Source organism: Bubalus kerabau, chromosome 1 (genome assembly GCF_029407905.1).
Source record: "Bubalus kerabau isolate K-KA32 ecotype Philippines breed swamp buffalo chromosome 1, PCC_UOA_SB_1v2, whole genome shotgun sequence".
Lineage (NCBI taxonomy): Eukaryota > Metazoa > Chordata > Mammalia > Artiodactyla > Bovidae > Bubalus > Bubalus kerabau.
In genome coordinates, this window is record NC_073624.1 from 271,420,057 (window position 1) to 271,435,614 (window position 15,558).

The 15,558-nt window shown below is 38.9% G+C and overlaps 1 protein-coding gene across 8 annotated transcripts in view; it reads left to right on the forward strand.

Moving 5' to 3' along the window:
• PAM (peptidylglycine alpha-amidating monooxygenase) overlaps positions 1–15,558 on the forward strand; it is a 314,671-nt gene that overhangs the window by 26,620 nt on the left and 272,493 nt on the right. The gene's annotated exons all lie outside the window — the stretch shown is intronic.

The following is a 15,558-nucleotide window of genomic DNA, read 5'->3' on the forward strand; positions in this document are numbered from 1 at the left end:
CTTTTGCACTGCAGGATGCTTAGCAGCATCCCTGGCTTCTACTTTGCCAGTGCACAAACTTAATTGTTACAGCCAAAAATGGCTCCAGACATTACCACATGTCTTCTGGGGGAGGAAACTTCCCCAGATTGAGACTTCTCTGAGGTCTTAACCAGCTCCAAAAGATGTGAATTTGGGACACTGTACTATTCATTAATATGGATAAAACCATTGCATACCACAGTAATTAGTTCAGTTCAGTTCAGTCGCTCAGTCGTGTCCGACTCTTTGCAACCCCATGGACCACAGCACACCAGGCCACACTATCCATCACCACCAACTCCCGGAGTTTACTCAAACTCATGTCCATTGAGTCGGTGATACCATCCAGCCATCTTATCCTCTGTCGTCCCCTTCTCCTCCCATCTTCAGTCTTTCCCAGCATCAGGGTCTTTTCCAATGAGTCAGTTCTTCTCATCAGGTGGCCAAAGTATTGGAGCTTCAGCTACAGCATCAGTCCTTCCAGTGAGCATTCAGGACTGATCTCCTTTACCACAGTAATAGGCATTATTAATTTTTCTGCCCAGCTGTGCTAGTAATGGATGCTTTAGCTAATGCCTCATTCTTGTGTTTCTGGTCATTTAACATTGGGGTTATTTTATAGCCTGGCGTTGGGGGGATGGGAAGTATGTACAGTATAGGAGGATAAATTTTGAGGTATGAGAGCCTAGGGAAAGAGAATTTCAAGAAAAACTGCCACAGGAAGGTCCTTTTATAAGCAGAGGTTCACCGAAATTACTTTCCGACAAGTTTGACATGAATGTTAAAGGTTACAAGACAGAATTTTAGGTGTGCAAGAAATGTTAGAAATTCGATGGATACCTTCTCATTTTACAGATGAGAAAACAGCTGAATGCTAAAGTGCAGTCACAGGTTGACCGTGAACCAGGACTTTAATCCATGTCTTGGATGTCCCCCTGACATTATGATGCCTCTCAGCCAGGCTATATCTGTAAAATAATTTTAGCTTTCTGCAAGCACGAACTCTTGGTAGGAAATAAAAGACAAGATAATGGTTTTCTTTAAACTCTTGATCTCTAATGCAGGCCAGGAAACATAAGTGAGAAGGTTAGCTATTATATAGTGAGTCTTGCATTCACACATTGAGCCCAGAAATGTTTTCAATACTAATGGAATTGCAATATTTTTTATGGTGTTTTTGTGGACTAGGCATTTTTCTGAGAATTGTATCTTCTAATGCTTACAACAGCCGTATCACATAAACACTGTTACTGTTATCTAGCTTACGTGGATGAGGTGCGAAGAGTCTCGGAAGCTTGTCCAAGGTCATAGGGCTCATCAATGGCTGAGCTGGGGTCTGAAGCCATGCGGTGTGTTGCCCATGTCCACGCTCTTGTCTGCTACCTACTCGAGTCTACTCGCTTTAAGCCTTCAGCATGGAACTGACGAAGGATGGGTTGCTGTTATAGCTTGCTTGTGAAATTGACATTCTTAAGAGCTACACATGCAGAGAATTTCAAACCTGAACACTTTCAGAACCCAGTATATTTTCCTGCAAGACTGAATCACTGCTCACTCTTCTCCAACATTGACACCAAAGGTGAACGTGCTCTTTATAGGATGTAAAAGCTTCTTTCATCATGTCGGTATCTGAAGCACAGTAACGCAGACCTTTGGCATGAAGTTCATAGCAGAAAGGGCCAGGATCTGAAATGAAAGGATTATATAAAGTCGTTTTCCTTATTTGTTTCACCCTCTGTGACTCCCCCGAGGAGGGAAAGAAGATTTTGAAATCCTTTATTGCAAAATGAGTTTGAAGTAGACACAAATAATATATATGATTGACAGCTATAAAGAAGAAAGGAAAAAAAAAAAACCAGCCCTTATTTTAGCAAGACGCTTGAAGGAAAAACATCTATATTGAGAAGTGGATGCAAACCTTTCAAACATAATATTTAAAAATGAAAATAGCATCGCAGGGTTTAGAAATATTTCCAAAGTCAATATTAGGTTTTTAAGTTCCAGGTAGTAGAAAAGGCAGAATCAATTAAATTTTATATTCCCAGGGCTTGCTCTCTTTCTCTTATTTTATTTTTTTACTGGTGATATTGGCACAGGCAACACAATGACTTCTTTTTTGCACTTAACTCTTATTTTTAAGAAGCTGCTCTTGTGAAAAAAGCATTTCTTTTTAAAGTTTTCTTTCTTTCTGTTATTCTCATCATATTGTTTGGTTGTAGCTGGAACTCAAATGTGCCTTCATTTCCAAGCTTTTATTTCCTCGTTGGTGGCACCGCTTTCACACATTCGCACAGATGGAGACTTGGCAGGACAGTTGTGCATCAGGGTGTGTTTGTGTGGGGAGTGTGAGGGCAGGAAGGGATGAGGCTCAGATACAAAGCAAGAAGGCTTCTCATTCAGTGTAATCTTAGCTGATGTCATGTATTACTCAGTTCATCCATTTGCCTTATATAATGAATATTTAAATTCGTTGTCATGATCAGGATTGGTTACATGTTTTCTAGGGCCCAGTTTGAAATGAAAATGTGGGTAGGCTTGCTAGATTTAGAAAATCAAAATAAAGGACGCTTGTTAAATGTGGCTTTATGTCAGCCTTATTGAGGCATAATTGACAAATAAAAATTATATGTAAGGCATTTAACCTGATGTTTCCCTGTATGTATGTGAAATGGTCACCACAGTCAAGTCAGTTACTGTGTCCATCACTACATCTTGCTGAGTATGGCGAGAACATTTATGATCTACCCTCTTAACAAATTTCAAGTGTACAATACTCTTTGCAAACCAGAATTACTGGGAAGATTGGGGAAAAAAATCAGTGCCTGTATGTAATTGGTTTGGAGCGTGGCAGGGCACTTTGCAAAACTTTCCTAAGTAATTTTAAGGCCCAGGATCAGCTGACAAGCTAAAGTGTGGTTGCTGGCTCAGTAGCATTAGCACCACTCAGGAGCCTGTAGGAAATGCAGCTTCCTGGACCCCCTCCCAGACCTGTTGAACTGGAAAGTTGGTGGCATCGCCCCAGCAATATCTGTTTGTTTTCACAAGCCCTTTGGGTAAATCTCAGTTCAGTTCAGTCGCTCAGTCGTGTCTGAGTCTTTGCGACCCCATGAATTGCAGCACGCCAGGCCTCCCTGTCCATCACCAACTCCCAGAGTTCACTCAGACTCACGTCCATCGAGGCAGTGATGCCATCCAGCCATCTCATCCTCTGTCGCCCCCTTCTCTTCCTGCCTCCAATCCCTCCCAGCATAAGAGTCTTTTCCAGTGAGTCAACTCTTCGCATGAGGTGGCCAAAGTACTGGATTTTCAGCTTTAGCATCATTCCTTCCAAAGAAATCCCAGGGCTGATCTCCTTCAGAATGGACTGGTTGGATCTCCTTGCAGTCCAAGGGACTCTCAAGAGTCTTCTCCAACACCACAGTTCAAAAGCATCAATTCTTCAGTGCTCTAATATACTTGAAATTTAGAGCTTTTGTGATACACAACTGGAAATTGTTAAAAGCATATTAAAAATTGTTTTAAAAGATACTTCTGCTACTGTCTTCCATAGTGGCCGTATCAGTTTACATTCCCATCAGCAGTGCAAGAATGTTTCCTTTTCTCCACACCCTCTTCAGCATTTATTGTTTGTAGACTTTTTGATGAGGACCATTCTGACAGGTGTGAGGAGGTGATATCTCATTGTACTTTTGACAGGAGACAGGGACAAGACCATCCCCATGGAAAAGAAATGCAAAAAAGCCAAATGGCTGTCTGAGAAGGCCTTACAAATAGCTGTGAAAAGAAGAGAAGCGAAAAGCAAAGGAGAAAATGAAAGATATAAGCATCTGAATGCAGAGTTCCAAAGAATAGCAAGGAGAGATAAGAAAGCATTTGTCAGCGATCAATGCAAAGAAACAGAGGAAAACAACAGAATGGGAAAGACTAGAGATCTCTTCAAGAAAATGAGAGATACCAAGGGAACATTTCATGTAAAGATGGGCTTGATAAAGGAAATAAATGGTACGGACCTGACAGAAGCAGAAGATATTAAGAAGAGATGGCAAGAATACACAGAAGAACTGTACAAAAATGATCTTCACGACCCAGATAATCATGATGGTGTGATCACTCACCTAGAGCCAGACATCCTGGAATGCGAAGTCAAGTGGGCCTTAGAAAGCATCACTATGAACAAAGCTAGCGGAGGTGATGGAATTCCAGTTGAGCTATTTCAAATCCTGAAAGATGATGCTGTGAAAGTGCTGCACTCAATATGCCAGCAAATTTGGAAAACTCAGCAGTGGCCACAGGACTGGAAAAAGTCAGTTTTCATTCCAATCCCAAAGAAAGGCAATGCCAAAGAATGCTCAAACTACCGCACAATCGCGCTCATCTCACACGCTAGTAAAGTCATGCTCAAAATTCTCCAAGCCAGGCTTCAGCAATACGTTAACCGTGAACTTCCTGATGTTCAAGCTGGTTTTAGAAAAGGCAGAGGAACCAGAGATCAAATTGCCAACATCCGCTGTATCATCGAAAAAGGAAGAGAGTTGCAGAAAAACATCTATTTCTGCTTTATTGACTATGCCAAAGCCTTTGACTATGTGGATCACAATAAACTGTGGAAAATTCTGAAAGAGATGGGAATACCAGATCACCTGACCTGCTTCTTGAGAAACCTATATGCAGGTCAGGAAGCAACAGTTAGAACTGGACATGGAACAACAGACTGGTTCCAGATAGGAAAAGGAGTTCGTCAAGGCTGTATATTGTCACCCTGCTTATTTAATTTATATGCAGAGTACATCATGAGAAATGCTGGGCTGGAAGAAGCACAAGCTGGAATCAAGATTGCCGGGAGAAATATCAATAACCTCAGATATGCAGATGACACCACCCTTATGGCAAAAAGTGAAGAGGAACTAAAAAGCCTCTCGATGAAAGTGAAAGAGGAGAGTGAAAAAGTTGGCTTAAAGCTCAACATTCAGAAAACTAAGATCATGGCATCCGGTCCCATCACTTCATGGGAAATAGATGGGGAAACAGTGGAAACAGTGTCAGACTTTATTTTTCTGGGCTCCAAAATCACTACAGATGGTGACTGCAGCCATGATATTAAAAGACGCTTACTCCTTGGAACGAAAGTTATGACCGACCTAGATAGCATATTAAAAAGTAGAGATATTACTTTGCCAACAAAGGTCTGTCTAGTCAAGGCTATGGTTTTTCCAGTGGTCATGTATGGATGTTAGAGTTGGACTGTGAAGAAAGCTGAGCACTGAAGAATTGATGCTTTTGAACTGTGGTGTTGGAGAAGACTCTTGAGAGTCCTTTGGACTACAAGGAGATCCAATCAGTCCATCCTAAAGGAGATCAGTCCTGGGTGTTCATTGGAAGGACTGATGCTAAAGTTGAAACTCCGATTCTTTGACCACCTCATGTGAAGAGTTGACTCATTGGAAAAGCCCCTGCTGCTGGGAGGGATTGAGTGCAGGAGGAGAAGGGGACGACAGAAGATGAGATGGCTGGATGGCATCACTGACTCGATGGACTTGAGTTTGAGTAAACTCCGGGAGTTGGTGATGGACAGGGAGGCCTGGCGTGCTGCGATTCATGGGGTCACGACTGAGTGACTGAATTGAACTGAATAATGAGCGATGTTGAGCATCTTTTCATGTGTTTGTTAGCCATTTGCATGTTCAATAAAAAAATTAACTGAAAAAGGAAGATACTTCTCTTAGCTATCTGGGGAACTTGAACAAACCAGAGGATAAGGCAAGCTGTTAGAAGCTGCTGCCTTTCCAGGATCATGGGAGTGGGAAGATGGGGTTAAGAACTACAGCACTGAATATAGGAATGAAAGTGAAAGTTACTCAGTCGTGTCCAACTGTTCGTGACCCCATGGACTATATAGTCCATGGAATTTTCCAGGCCAGAATACTGGAGTGGGTAGCCTTTCCCTTCTCAAGGGATCTTCCCAACCCTCCTTTCCCTTCTCAAGGGGATCTTCCCAACCCAGGGATCAAATCCAGGTCTCGGGCATTGCAGGCAGATTCTTTACTAGCTGAGCCACCAGGGAAGCCCATAGGAATGAAGGGATCAGCAGTCATTTCAGAGACAGAACTGGTGGAATTTTGTGATTGACTAGTTGGATTGAGGTTGAAAGAGATAACTTGGTCAAAGAGACTATGTTACTTTCTGAGTGGATTAAACCATGCCATTAAATGAGGCAAGAATATCTTTAGACAGTGTAAGCTTGGGGAAATGATAAAACTATTGAATACAAGGTGCTCTTAATCATTCAGGAAACATTTTGCCTAGTTGAAAATTTGGTTCTAGAACTTTGGAAGCAAGTGGAGATGAGGGTGTGGGATTGGGAATTTTCCCTATGGTATTTACGTTTTAAAATCATTCTAATGATTATATATGCATTTATTTTTAAACATCTCCATTTCATTTCAGATGGAGCCAAGGGTGATGAATTTTAAACAAATCTATAATCTCTTATATTTGGATCATTTGTATGAAGTTATTTTTAGTAGGTAATAGAATCTGTAGAATACGTTAGCAAAATTATAGTAAAAGTTAATTTTTTATAAGCTTACTATTCCATTCTTGTGTCAAGTGTACACCAAACACATTCATTTTCACAGAAAGAATTGAGGTGGGAAAAACAAGAATAAATTTCTTATTGCAGCTGTTAAAAGAGGCAGTTTTGTGTCATGATTAAGCCTATACGTTCTGGAACTGAGTTCCATTCACTTAGAGGAGGTTTAACTTGGGACACGTTACGTAAATTCTGTGTGCTTAGCTTTCCTTATCTGCAAAATGGTTAGCTTGATACTGCCCATCTTATAGGGTTTTTCTGTAAGAATTGAATGAGTAAGAGTAAAAGTACTTTGTAAAAAGTACTTTGAGAAGCGGTTCACATTTAATTAGTAATCTATAAATGTAAGCTCTTATTAATATTGAAAACAATTTTTCTCAGTGTCAGTCTTATTTTCTAAATTGTTGTTATTGATAATTTCTGGTCTTATGTGATTTTTTTTCAGATTTTTGAACTTTTGAACATTGAAGGGAAAGATTACAAACCAGTGGATTTCTAGGAATTAAGTTCTGAAACATTCATGGAGAAAATATAAATATGTATCAAAAATATAGTATACTTTCTAAAACATATAGGAGTTAAACTGTACCTTTTCATTTAGAAATGAGCTAGATTTTTGACTCCAAGTTGAGGGCTGGGGCAATGAGGCTCCAAATTCTTTACAATTTTAAATTGTACTTCATTAATAACACGTTCTGAGCATAGCCAGGAGCAAGTCAATAATTTACTCTGAACAGGAATAAGTAAGTTACTACTCTTTTGATGCATAATATAAAGGTCAAGAATATATTGTAACAGTCTCTGCATCAAAAATTATATGAAGGAAAGCTACCAAGCAATGTGTGATTTTAATTAGTAATAACAATGGTAATTCCCAGCTGACACATTTGACCCTTGCAGTACAATGAGAGGAAGGTAGTGCCTCTGCAAGCATCTGAGATTTGTAAATTAATTCTGTGTCTAACCACTCTTGAATTGTAATGATCTGAATTTCACTTAAAATCTTCCCTTACTTGAGAAATCATTACGCTGGTGTCAAGGCCGAGGAGAAATGCTTCATCTTTCACATTTTACTTATCCTCCTCGAAACAGCGATACAGTCCACATCTTCAACCTGTGGGTTTGGGAGCTGGCAGCAGAGGGTTGGATGTAGTTCAGGATACTGTGTCTGCGTGCTAATTCGCTTCAGTTCGTGTCTTGACTCTGTGCGACCCCATGGACTGCAGCCCACCAGGCTCCTCTGTCCACGGGATTCTCCAGGCACCAATGCTGGAATGGGTTGCCGTGCCCTCCTCCAGGAGATCGTCCCAACGCAGGGACTGAACCCACGTCTCTCTTGTTTCCTGTGTTGGCAGGCGAGTTCTTTGCCGCTAGAGCCACCAGGGAAGTCCGTACTCTGTCTCGGCCCGGTCAGATCCATAGAGATCTTTAATTTAGGCCTATGTCCCGGAAAGTTCTAAACATAGCTGACTGTCTCCTCTGCTACTTGGAGTTCTTATGTTCTAGGAATGGCCCATGGTCGGGACAAACTTCCTAGACTCAGTAAAAGACATTGAAAATATGCCACTTTATGGTCTAAAGACCCCAACCAGCTTTACTCCTGGAAGGGAACTATTGTGCAGCTTTCAGCAAGAAAGCCCATATTTCATGATACTCTTGGGGGTGGCGGGCAGTAACTCTTTTTGAGGTGTGGATTCCTTGATGAATGAATGGAAATGTCTTTGCACAGGTAAATACCCATCTTGGATATTCTCAAGAAATACGGGATATTTCCAGTATCAATTTACAGCTCCCTATCTAAGAAATTGTACTTCTCTGTCTTGATTTAACAGGATTTATTAAATGATAACGTGTATAGGCATTTCAGGGCTCCTACTGTCCTTGTTGACAGTAGACAAAATAGATACATTAGTTTTTTATTTAAGAAATAAAATTGGATCACATCTGTGAAAAACCTTTTGCTCCTTCTCACTAGAAAAATACTTGAGGGAAATCCTGTTGCCGTTAATCTGTACTTCCACAGTTCTGATTGCCTTCAAACAAATCACTGGACCCTAGTAACAGAAATTATATGTTTGATGTCGTAGATGAGAAACGAACAGATTGGAAGTAATTTTCTTTTATAATTTAATCACATAATTCAGCCTACACTGAATTGTTTGTTAACTAAATGTGGCAATTTATGTGTTAAAAATAAAAATTTATAAGAAGAAACTACCCACATACTTCACTTAAAGGGTAATTACCTTTCATATACTCCATAACTCACTAGCTTTGATGAAGGTGGCAGTGAGTTATTATGGTCTTTGCTTTGTCAGAAAGACTTTAATAACTTCATCATGCTACTGGTGTCTTAGAGTTATGAATCACACGCAAGGTCTAATAACTCTCATTCTTTTTGATAGGAGCTACATTTCTCTTTTCAAGTGGTCAGTTATTCACAGTTAGGATTTCAAAATGGTGACTTTGCATCTCTGGATTATTCCTCTACTCATAGCATCAGTGAAATGCCTTGTTTGTGTTTATATAATTTTTAAAAACTACTCACATGTTAATGTGAGTGGAATCCCCACATATTAATTTTTTTTAGATAAGGTGGAATTCATTTGTAACACTACTGAGTAACGGATGATAATATCTGTATTATGGGCCAGTTGTGTTACATCTGGTTTTTATGATGGTATGAAATCAAATACCGTGTTCAGAGGCTCATCGTTTTATCTGAAGCATACTGCTTTCTTTTTATTGCTGGACTTCTTCCAATTAAGTGATTGTTATTTTAACACTAGAATCGTGAGCATTGTGGTGGCGTTATTAAAATAAGTATGTGTTCTCAGGAAGTGTGAGGTGAGAATGTGTTAATAGTGGGAGGGGAACATACCAACTACAAGAACAGGATGGTTTGGTAGTTAAGTGCCCTGATGGGTGACACTCAAGGGCAGAAGCTGGAAGGTGTGGGAAACAGGAAGAATATTTATAGATGTCTTTACTAAAGAGTGATGCACTTTGCTAGAGGGAACTTGGCTAACACTGGCATTATTGGGAGACTCACCTTCCCGTCATAGGTATGAAAAGTACTTTTATTTTTAACTTGGGCTTTTAAAGCATACAATGAAAGGGAATAAAAGAGCTGTTTTGCCGTTAAAGTTCAGAGACTGAATTTGATGGTCTTGATTTTTAAAAAATTAAGAGACATGTTTATTGCAAGTTGGATTTTTAAAAGCAAAACTTGTCTAGCAGTTCCACTTCTGGGTATATTCTCAAAGTTTGAAAGCAAGCATTTGAGTGGATATTTGTACACCCATGTTCATAACAGCGATGTTCACAAAGCTAAAGATGTAAGTAACCCAAATGTCCATCGATGGGTGAATGGATAAACAAAGTGTGGTATATACATGCAATGAAATATTACTCAGCATTAAAAAGAAATGAGTTTCTGACACGTGCTACAGCGTGGATGAATCTTGAAGGCATTATGCTAAGTGAAATAAGCCAGATGGAAAAGGACAAATATGGTATGATTCCACTTACACGAGATACCTGGAATAGTCTTAATAAAGATAGAAAATAGGATGGTGTTTGCCAAAAGTGGGTGAGTGTGGTGGAGAATGGGGAAAATTGTGTAAAGGGTACAGAGTCTCAGTTTTTGAAGGTGAAAAAGTTCTGAAGATGAATGGTGGTGATGGTTGCATGACAGTGTATTTAATGCAGCTGAACTGTGTACCTAAAAATAGTTTAAAATGGTACATTTATATTATGTATATTTTCAGTTCCATCCAGTCACTCAGTCGTGTCCAACTCTTTGCGACCCCATGGACTGCAGCACGCCAGGCCTCCCTGTCCATCACCAACTCCTGGAGTTTACTCAAACTCATGTCCATTGAGTCGGTGATGCCATCAAACCATCTCATCCTCTGTCGACCCCATCTCCTCCCGCCTTCAATCCTTCCCAGCATCAGGGTCTTTTCCAATGACTGAGTTCTTCACATCAGGGGAACAAAGTATTGGAGTTTCAGCTTCAGCATCAGTCCTTCGAATGAACACTCAGGACTGATCTCCTTTAGGATGGACTGGTTGGATCTCCTTGCAATCCAAGGGACTCTCAAGAGTCTTCTCCAACACCACAGTTCAAAAGCATCAATTCTTTGGCGCTCAGCTTTCTTTATAGTCCAACTCTCACTTGTATATTTTACTGCACTAAAAAAAGCCAAACTTACTAAAAATGATAATACAAAGTAATGAAATGCTCCCAGTTAGAGAGCAAACTAATGAGACAAATGTAAGGGTTAGCTAGTTATTTGTATTCATATTCATTAGTCATCTTTAGACTAAATTTGGGGAAAAGAGAGTTGCCTTATCTTGTGTATGATCTGGGGACTGATTTGCCCATATTTAAAAATACTGTCTTTCAGTACTTGATGTCATTCTTGGAACATGGAAGATGCTCAATAAATATTTGTTGATTGATATTTGTTTATTCAGGAAATTATAGCATCACGTGCAGAATAATGAACTTAACTGTTATCCATTAAGTCTACTTATAAGCTCAGTGAACCGGTAGCAAGTAATAACCTTTAAAATACAGGCAATCAAAAATTAGATTATGGGAACTAGTGTGTCTTACTTATTATAAAATATGCCACACATTTTTGCTGTTGATATAAAAACAGTTTTGATAATTGTCTCGAGAAATGGACAGTTTTTTACCTGAAAAACTGCTGAGGAATCAGTAGGGCTAGTATCTGGGTTTTATATCTGTACAAAGATCATGGTGGATCTTGTATTTTGCTATGACAGGATCTTCTTCATTTAAGCCTCTGGTTCATCTGAGGTCTTATTTGACTCTTATCCTGGGATCCAAGTAGTGGGGTAGAAAGAGTATCGAAATAGAATGGGATTAGGTTACCTGGGTCTTGCCAGGTTTCTCAGTGGTAAGGAATCTGCCTCCCAATGCAGGAGACATAAGAGATGTGGGTTCAATCCCTGGGTCTGGAAGATCTCCTGGAGGAGGAAATGGCAATGCACTCCAGTATTTTTGCTTGGAAAATCCCATGGACAGAGGAGCGTGGAGGGATATAGTCCCTGATGGGGTTGCAAAGAGTTGGACACGTCTGAGCGTGCACGCATATGCATGGATTACCCATCATTGCTCAGTTGCCTGCGTTTGCCAGGTTGAGAAGTTGATGCCACTCTATTCGTTTCTGAGGGTAGAGTCTATTTTAAGCCTCTTACAGGAACATTATCTTCATTACTCTGAGCAGCTTTATTCTAGTTATTCAAAACTGATCATCACCAGTATAAAAGGTTATTCAGTTTTATTTTTGTGAGTGACTATATTCCCCTTCCCCCATTGTTTCTTGAATTATATTTGTTCAAAAAAAGCACCAAGGTGACAGTATTTTAGAAACTATCCATTACTGGGAGTTCCCTTGTAGTCTAGGATTTGGGGCTTTGACTGCTATGGCTCTGGGTTCAATCTCTGGTCGGGGAACTGAGATTTCCACAAGCCAGCTGGTGCAGTCAAAAATGAAAAAGTTACCCATTATTTTACCACGTAGAGTTAGGCATTGATACCATTTGTTTGCATGTCAGCAGTTCTACTGTTCTGTCCATGCATATATGCACATACACGAACAAGCAGAGATACAAAGCTGAGAGGCATAAAATTAGGATTGTAATGATTATTCTGTTTTATAACCTGTATATCTTTTCACTGAACATTAAACGGTAACATTTTCTCATGTCACTAAATATTCTTTCACAGCTGCTTTCTAAGTAGCTGCATTCGCTTCTATTTTATGCCTGCACCAGCCCTCTATTACTAGGATTTTAGAATATTCTTCTTTTTCTTGCTATTATACATGACACTGTGATGAAAATACTTTTAATCTTTTGCCCATCCCTATTTTAGAAAATAAATTCCTAGGTGTAAAATTTAGTAGAAAGATATGAACATTTCAAAAGGTGTTTGATATATATGCACCGAATTGTCCTTCAGAAAGACTGTGCAGGTTTATACCTCTATATAAGCCATGATATTAGTATAAACTATACATGATATATCAGAGAAGGCAATGGCACCCCACTCCAGTACTCTTGCCTGGAAAATCCCATGGATGGAGGAGCCTGGAAGGCTGCAGTCCATGGGGTCACTGAGGGTCGGACACGACTGAGCGACTTCAGTTTCACTTTTCACTTTCATGCATTGGAGAAGGAAATGGCAACCCACGCCAATGTTCTTGTGTGGAGAATCCCAGGGACGGGGCAGCCTGGTGGGCTGCCGTCTCTGGGGTCGCACAGAGTTGGACACGACTGAAGCGACTTAGCAGCAGCAGCAGCATACATGATATATGGTCTGTATCGGACCACCTATTGCCCATCCTGGAATTAGTTATTTTTAAATAACACCAATTTGAGACGTGAATAATTGTTATCATTTATTTTAATTTGCATTGGTGGCGAGCGTTTGTATATGACTGTTTAGCAGATGTATTTCTACATGTCAGATTAACCAGAAAAAAAACCTTTTTCTGTTTGTGAGATGTATTTATTGTAAAAGATATTATTAACTTGGTTGTATATTGTTTCTTTTGTTATTTTTCCCCCAATGGATTTCTTTGTTTTTCAACACTTTTCCAAGTATTACCAAGACAAAGAAAAAAAAACCTTTTGGGTAGATGACATAATTCTGTTTGGGGGCTGTTGCTGAATGCCAGATAGGTTAAGTAAATGACCTTTCTTCAACCTCGGGTGAGAAAAACTTACCCTGTCAGTCAGTTTTAAATCATCCTTAAAATATGTAACCAGATAACTTCAGATAACTTGTCTTTATGTAGGATATGCTAGGAGTCTCTTGAGGGAACGTACAGCTGTAGTCAACATTTCCATTTGGGTGTTCTCCGTTAAGCCAAGTATTGCTGAAACGTGGCAACAGTTGACATTTTTACTGAGCAATATCCAAACACTGAGAGAAGTTTTTCCCATCCTCATAAGGAAGATAATAATAAACTAATTATTGAGAATTTCTTGCAGCAAAGTATTTGAGCAACTCTCTGGCCCTATTTTCCATGAATGAAGATTATAACCATATGTTGTTTGGGAGTTATAATTTCTATTTCAACATACTATTATGGGATTTAAGAAATTCACTTCAGATGTATCAAAGTTGACATTGGTGTGTGTATATCTGTGGGTTTGTGTATATGTTAAAGGATATGTGAGGTGGCAGAAGTAATGCCAAAGTCACAACTTTGAGAAAACCCTTCAAGGTCAGTGAAATCTGTGTTGTCATAAATTGCTCTCCAATTCAACAGTGATAAAAGGCACATGAAAAGACTATACGGTTACTTTCAAAACAAGCATTTACCAAGTTCCAGGAAATGCATGTATTTGTATGAAAACATTTGACAATTGCAAGAGCCTTTTTATCAGTTTACCAAACAATTGACTATTAAGATCTCTTTGCTTGCATAAGCTTTCAAAAACATATCATATATGGTCACCCATTTGCCACTGATTGGTGTTATGAAGAGTTGGAGGAGGCACGTACTATTATAATTTTATGGCAGATTTAGTTTTGGTAATTTGAGATCTCTTTGAAATACACTCAAAGTGCTCCCTATCTAAAGGAGCTCTACAAACCATAATTTTGTCCAGTGAAGGATTTGTAACATATAGTTACCACTGGTTTATTCTTCTTGCAAATCAGAGTTTTTGAGGTTTTTGGTAGTCTCATACTGGCTGATAAATTGATTGTGAGCAGGAAATGTTCTTTGTTTAGCCATCCTAGAAAAAAAATGGTACCACAAAAGTCTCTGGTGGCAGATAAGAGTGCTGCCAAGTGGAACGATATGTTGTTTGGGGATTATAATTTATATTTCAACATAGTATTATGGAATTTAGGAAATTCATTTCAGATATGTCAAAGTTAACATTGATGCGTGTATATATGTGGATTTGTGTATACGTTAAAAGATATGGGAGGTGGAAGTTATATGGAAATCAATTTATTTTCTCTAAAAAGAAAGCTCCCTCTTTGCATCATGGTCAGGAGTCTTAGTCCTCATAGGAACTGAGGACTAAGTTATAACTGAGGACTAAACATATACTTTTTTTTCTTTCTACACTAAAATAGTGCCTTAGACCTCTTTCTCCTTTCTTCCTTTTAAAATTATGTAAGTTAAAATTATGTAAGATACCTTCTGTGAACTTGTACATTTTTTCTGAAACACCTGCTTCTTTGCTTTTAAAATTCCTAGAAGAAACACATAGATAACATATTTAAATATCTATATGAATTAAATCTAAAGTGTCTAGGTGTTTCTGTTTCTGATGTTTAAATCAAAGCTTTTTGTAAATGGAAATGTAAAAAATTTTGAAATTATTGGGAAATATTTTAAAAAGTTGGTTAGTGCGGTATTTTAGGTATATCATGGGGATTTCCCTAGTGGCTCAGATGGTAAAGAATCCGCCTGTAATGCAGGAGACCTTGGTTCAAGCCCTGGGTCAGGAAAATCCCCTGGAGAAGGGAATGGCAGCCCACTCCAGTGTTCTTGCCTGGAGAAGTCCATGGACAGAGAAGCCTGGCAGGCTACAGTCCACAGGGTCAGAAAGAGTGGGACATGACTGAGTGACTGATACTTCAGGTATATTATATACACATATATACCTCACTATATTAAGTATGTAAGTACTGGCTTTATTTTAAAGCTCATTTTGATTAAGTGATATAATAGTATCCTTTCTCTTTTAAAAAACTGAACTACTAAAAGATTTTAAAAGAATTTTGAAAATATTAAATGAGTTAAATAATTACAGCAACACCTTTATCTTAGATTTCTATACAGAATTAATTTATCAATTTTGTAAAGTTAGAGAAGATGATTTTTTCATTTAGAACTTAAAAATTAAGCAATATGTTATATGGAATATGTTGTATTATATTTACC